The sequence below is a fragment of the Ictidomys tridecemlineatus genome, chromosome 3, assembly GCF_052094955.1.
Source record: "Ictidomys tridecemlineatus isolate mIctTri1 chromosome 3, mIctTri1.hap1, whole genome shotgun sequence".
NCBI classification, from domain to species: Eukaryota; Metazoa; Chordata; class Mammalia; order Rodentia; family Sciuridae; genus Ictidomys; species Ictidomys tridecemlineatus.
Genome location: NC_135479.1, coordinates 43,891,147 through 43,898,001, shown reverse-complemented (window position 1 = coordinate 43,898,001; position 6,855 = coordinate 43,891,147). Strand labels below are relative to the sequence as shown.

General features: G+C 44.8%; 1 pseudogene; it reads left to right on the top strand.

Moving 5' to 3' along the window:
* Positions 1-1,536: 1,536 nt before the first annotated feature.
* On the top strand, positions 1,537-5,007 carry LOC101973532 (THO complex subunit 3 pseudogene; annotated as a pseudogene).
* Positions 5,008-6,855: the final 1,848 nt, after the last annotated feature.

Here is a 6,855-nt window from a genome sequence, read left to right as displayed (position 1 = left end):
TATTTCCGATTGGGAAGCCAAGTCCAATTTGGGTACCCGCTAGAGATCTAAAATACTTTACCAGAACAAAAATGATTACCCAAGAGCACCCCGTCTTGAGGTAAGATTCTTTATTTTCTCATTTGTAATGAAAAGACCATTCTGGACGCTTTGCCTGGTTGTGACCAGACTCCTCATTGTCTCCCTCATGGCATTCATGTTTGTTGGGGGAGATGCGCTTTAGGGAGGCACGCTTTGATGCCATATCCTTGGCTCCCCCTGCAGGCAGTGTGTCACTAAGGCCCTCCTCAATAGTCGATGCTATGGGACCAAATATGATTGTGGTATGGCTTATGGGGGGCATATGTAATCAGCAATCTTGAAGTCTGTGAAGCTGGCTCAGGTCGCCTTGCTACTCTAGGCTACGGCATCTGCTGGCCCAAACCAGTGGTCCTTCCTTCTAAGCCCCAAGACCCTGCCACCTGCCCATGCACGACATTTGAATCAGGCATGGTCCATAGAGCTTGTTATAAATCAGCATCTAAATGTACTCACAGGGGTGTAACTTACTGGATGGGCCACTCTGAGGGGTCCCATTCTGGGTATCAGTGTCCTGGAAGTGGTGGTAAGCCAATTTGTTGATCCTTATATGCCCCCCCACCCCAGGAAAGAATGGACCATTAAAGGCTAATGCCATTCCCGTTTGGTGGGATGTAACCTCACCTCTTCCTAGTAGATGCCCTATACTCCCACCCCACTCAGAAGTCTTTTTTGCCCTTGGTGACCATGCCTAACGTCACTTGTCTCACTAGAAATGGCACTCAAGATGTGGGGACGTTGAATCCCTTCTGGTGTGGAGGCAATAGGTTTTTTGACGGATCAGTAAGTGGTATGCTTTGTCCTCCTAATGGTACTGCCTCCTTCTGTGGGGATATGGCGTAGAGTGTCCTACCAGGTAATTGGAGAGGGGTCTGCATTGTGGTCCTCCTCCTCCCTGACATTGGGGTCCTCCCTAATAACCAGTCCCTGCCCATCCCTACTGTTGAAGAGCCATTCATGCTGTTCCTTTGCTGTTGGGTCTGGGGGTGGCCACGGGGATGGGAGCTGGACTTGCTGGCCTCAGTACTTCTTTACAGATGTACAATAAGCTTTCTCAGCAGATGATAGATGATAGGCACCATGTTGCCAGCACTATCTTGGACCTGAAATCTCAAATCGATTCCTTGGCTGCAGTAGTCCTCCAAAACCATCGTGGTCTGGACCTGCTTACCGCCCAAGAAGGAGGACTATGTCTGTTCCTAAAGGAGGAGTGCTGTTTCTATGCTAATCGCTCTGGTATTGTCCAAGACAAGATCAAAAGACTACAAGAAGACCTTGAAAATCGGACAAAATGAGCTGCAATTGAGCTTCCTGTGGACTGGGTTAAATGGGTGGCTTCCTTACCTTCTCCCCTTTGTAGGCCCCTTGGTTACTATAATTCTTGTGTTTATATTTGAACCTTGTGTCATCAACAGGCTCCTCCAGTTTCTCAAGGATTGAGCCAGAGCTGTTCAACCAATGGTGATCCGGCAGCAATATGCTGTCTTTCAAGATACTGACTGGGAACCCTATGAGATTGGCCACGGCCCCTACCAGGATGTGCAGGTGTAAGCCGGGAGCAGAAAGGTTTCCTTCGTAGGTGATAGCCATCTCCCTTCCTTGAGGCTTCCCATTGGGCCTGTGGGCCCTGCAGGTGGGATTGCCCCAAGAGCTAGAGTGGTAGTCAATGACGGTTAAGATCCCCAGAGGGGGACAACCTAAGACAGGCACACTCTCGAGTAAGGCAAACACCTGCTAATAAAACAAAAAGGGGGAGATATAGGGCATGATGTAACATGTGGGGCATGTTGCACCAGAAAAGAGGAAACCTAACTTGCTGGCTGCTACCTGCTTCCCGGTCTTGGGGCCACACATGTGGCTAAGACAGTGCCTGGTGATCAGCCAGAAGGTGTTGCCAAAAAATTGGACCACCTCTAGGATAGGCTCAGAACCCTTCCACCCTCATAGACAGCTGGTGTCACCCATTAATGCCTGTAGGATGGGTGTACACGTGAACTCTCCCCATCCTGCTGATCTCCTATCCTGATTGGCTCCTGTACATTATATTAGCTGCGTGTGTTTTCTTATTAAACAAGCTCCTGCTTTGACTGGTCTCCCTGACGTGTCTGATTATCCTCCCTCGGCTGGAGTGGTCAGTCGGCCCTCTCCTTTCTTGGCTCGTCCTGGTCAGGGCGTGCTCTCCCCATCTCTCCTGCAGGTTGGGAGGGAACGAGGGCTAAACCCTGAAAATTTAGAGACAGGGTCTCAGTGAGTTGCTTAGCACCTTGCTGTTGCTGAGGCTGGCTGTGAACTTTGAATCCTCCTGCCTCAGCCTCCTGAACTGCTGGGATTACAGGTGGGTTCCACCCAGCACCTGGCTCTTCAGTGGTTTTGATATCTTTAATAATATCCATTTGCCTTGATCTCAAGCATTTGGGGAAAAGTTTTCTGATTCTCTGTAGGGATTCATTTTGATGTGCATGCCTGGAATAGTCATTGCTTTGGAAATTTTGGTAGCACTTCCATGTCACAGCAGTGAAGCAGAGCAGGGATGTTTGTGGTAAAGGCAAAGAAAGGCTGACAAAGACTGTTTCCAACTAAAAGAGACAAAAGGCACATGACAACCAAATGCAAAGCATGAGCCCGTACAGGATGCTGGACCCAAAGAGAAAAATATAAGCCTATTGAGGAAAAATTATTGGAGCAACTGATTAAATTTGAAAATGAACCATAGATTATTGTATTATTTTGACACTTTATACAGATTATGTAAGAGAGTGTCTTTGTTTTTAGGAAATATGCAGTGAAGTCTTCAGGGGGAAAGGAGCATGAAGTCTGTATTTCTCGTATTGTTCAAAAAAGAACAAAAATAATAATTTAGCTGGGCATGGTGGTGCAGTGACACTCATAATCCCAGCTACTCAGGAGGCTGAGGCAGGAGGCCAGCAAGTTTGAGGCCAGCCTTGGCAATTTAGTGAAACCTTGTCTTGAGAAAGGGTTGGGGGTGTGTTTCAGTGGTACAGCACTTGCCTAGTAACTTTTTAGGTCCTGGTTCAATCCCCAGTCTGGGGGGTAGGGGAGACAATGCAAATGGGAATAAATGTTTAAAATTGGTGAATCTGGGTAAGGATTATGGGAGGCCTGTGTCTCTGTGTTCGCATGCTGCCTCGCCTGCTCACTAGATAACTCTAAACTTAAGTTCTCCAGGCCTTAAGGGTTTGGCTTGTGGTAAGAACCTAATATCTTCTATTTTTATCACTATTCCCTCACTACTCACAGTTCTTGGGGAAAACAGTTCCAAGTAGAGTTATTTCTTCCAGAAGCACAGGTAGACAAAGTCCTTCCATAAACCCTGCCACACAGGAAAAGCTGGATTTCATCACACAACTTGAATACACATGGTGATAGGCTTTATGCATTTTTCTGTGACTTGCCTATTTCACCCAAAACAATCTCTTGGAGATCTTTCCATAACAATGCCAATAATATTTCACAGTTACTGACATTTACCATGTGACTTTCATGCTTCTCAGTGCTTGAATGCATTATTTAATCCTCCAACAATCCTATGAGAGATTCCCTGGTACTCAATATTTTAGAGATAAGGCAACTGAGGCTCAGAGAGGTTAGGTAAGTTGCCAAAGGCCAGAGTATCAGAATTTGAACTCAGCTGATTTCCTGAGCCTGTAAACTTAACCATCGTATTTTCCATGTAGGATCCACTTCATTGACAGAAAGTAGAGGGGGCACCAAGGGGGCTGTGCAGTATTTCACACAATGATGCTTTCAAAGCTCATTTAGTCATTTCCCAATTGATGGGCATATAGGTTATTTCCAATATTTTGATATTTAAAACCATGTTGCAGAAGCGCATACATAAGGCGGCGCCAGGACGAATTGCGCCCAGGCTGGTGGCAGATTAACCCTCTGAAACCTTGGCATAGCATTGCCTGAGGCAGCCTTGGGGTCCTCAGCGCTAGACCAGAGTGGCCCAGGTGCGATGGCCACCTCCCTGGTGCTCTGGGAGCAGTGGCTATGTGCTCCTGATGCTGGAGCTGTTCGGGGACCACAGCAAGATGAGCGAGTTTCTGGTGCACAGTGCCAAGGTGCACTTGGTGGCCTGGAACTGTGACCGGCGTCTCTTAGTCCCTGGATCCTTAAACAAGACGGCCAGTGTCTTCTTGCTGGAGAGAAGGACCTGTTGGTAGTGGGGACATGAGGATAGAGTGGAGCAGCTTTGTTGGCATCCCAGTAGTCTTGGATCTCTTGGTCACCTTATCTGGCAGTGAAACCATTCACATCTGGGATGTGAGGGCTACAGAATGCAGTGCCGCTGAAACACTACCTGGAGAACATTACTATCTGCTGGAGTCCCGATGGCCAGGCCATTGCTCATTGCTGTAGGCAACAAAGATGATGTGGTGATCTTTATCCATGCCAGACGCACCGTTGCAAAGCAGCCGAGCAGTTCAAGCTTGAGGTCAACGAAATCTCCTGGAACAATGACAATAACATGTTTTCCTTGGCAAATGGCAATGTTTGTATCAACATCCTCAGCTACCCAGCACTGAAGCCTATTCAGTCCATCAACACCCATCCTTCCAGTTGCATCTGTATCAAGTTTGACCTTATAGGGAAACCCTTCCCCCTAGGAAGCGCAGAGGCTTTGGTTAGCCTCTGGGGCGCATGAGTTAGTATGGGCGGGTGCTTTTCCAGGATTGGCCTGTGTGGACCCTCAGTCTGATGGGAAATTGCTGGCATTACCTTCGGAGGATCATTTTATTGACATGACTGAAATAGAGACAGGAGACAGACTATGGAAAGTGCAGTGTGAGTGCCCAACCTTCCCTGTGGCTTGGCACCCCAAGAGACTTCTGCTGGCATTTGTTGACAGCAAATACAATGACAGCTGGGACTATGGAGCTGTTTGGGCTTCCTAAGGTTTCCTGAGAGGAGGACCTGACATAAGGAGAGGAAGCCCTGTGGAGACACTCTGTGCAGTTTGGTCTGTTCTCTTGGACTTGGTGGACATCCTAAATATTTGTGAATTAGTAAAGGCTCAGTGGTAGAGAGCTCCCCTAGCACATGCGTGGCCCTGGGTTCGAGCCTCAGCACCACATAAAAATAAATTAATTTAAAAAAAAAAGTCTTGTGTCCAACTACAACGAAAAAATAAATATTAAAAAAAAGTCTCTTGTGAGGCTGCCCATTCCAATTTCTTTCCCATTTTTTGTGTTAGCTGTTTCCATTCCTCCCATCCAGTACCAGTTAGCGAAGGAGGACTTCACACTACAGGACCTCCTGTCTTCCCTGCATTTAGATATGTGGTAGACTTTGTTGAGCTGCTTGAATAATACCCAGTTTGGAGAGAGGGTGGGATGAGGATGGAGGCCTTTTAATGATTAAAAAATACATATATTATAAATATATATGTATAAATATATAATAAATATGTATGGTATAAATATATATTATAGTATAAATATATATATTAGACATATTATTTTGAGAATTGGGCATTTAACAAAGCTGACTTTTTATTATGAGGTTTTGGGACTTATATAGATCTGGTATTATTATTACAGGGAGCTATTGCAGTTTGTATTTTTTTTTTTAAATCTGAGAAATAGAGTTTGTATGGTGTAATTTTGTTTAATGTCCTAACCAAAGAACCTCAAACACAGGAACAAAGCAGTCAGTGCATGGGCTACAGTAATCCTTAGAAGTCATCCATTGTTTCTGTGAATGTGTGTCTATGCCTGGCTTTGATATACACAGGACCTGTAGACGAATTATGACAAACACTGAGAAAAGTTATAAAATATAAATAAGAAAGACAAAATCAAGATGAGACAAATGTAAATTAGAACAGAAAGTTATGACTGGGGAAATTAAATAGAAATATGATAATGGTGTTAAAAAGAAAAAAATGCCAGGCACAGTGGTGCACACCTGTAATCCCATCTGGGGAGGCTGAGACAGGAGGATCAGGAGTTCAAAGCCAGCCTTAGCAATGGTAAGGTGCTAAGCCACTCAGTGAGGCCCTGTCTCTAAATAAAATACAAAATAGGGCTGGGGATGTGGCTCAGTGGTCGAGAGCCCCTGAGTTCAATCCCCGGTACAAAAGGAAGGAAGGGAGGGAGGAAGGGAGGGAGGGAGGGAGGGAGGGAGGGAGGAAGGAAGAAAGAGAAAAACACACCAGTACCCACAGAAAGCAAAAACCTCTTACCTCTAAGAGAAATGGCTCATGCAAGAACTTGTTACCTATGAATGATGTTTTGATTTTCATTGTATCTTAATATATTTTTATCATTAAAAATAAAAAATAGAGGGGCTGGGGTTGTGGCTCAGTGGTAGAGCGCTTGCCTAGCATGTGTGAGGCCCTGGGTTTGATCCTCAGCACCACATAAAAATAAATTTTAAAAAAATAAAGGTATTGTGTCCAACTACAACTAAAAAATAAATATTTTTAAAAAAATAAAAAATAGAAATGTAAAAAAAATAAAACCATGCTGCAATATACACACCATTGAACGAGGCTTGATAACACTACTATGTCTAAAATCAAAGATAAGGGACAAGAAATTAAATATCTTAGAACAATTTGAGCAACCAAATAAGTAATATTGAATTATAACCCAAAGCTATATTAAAAATTTTTGGGGGGTGCTGGGATTTTAACCCAGAGATGCTTTACCACTGAGTTACATCCCCAGCATGCCCCTCCTTGGTGGTGGTTGTTGGTGGTGATTTTTTTTTTTTTTTTTTTTTTTTTTTTGAGACAGGGTCTTGCTAAGT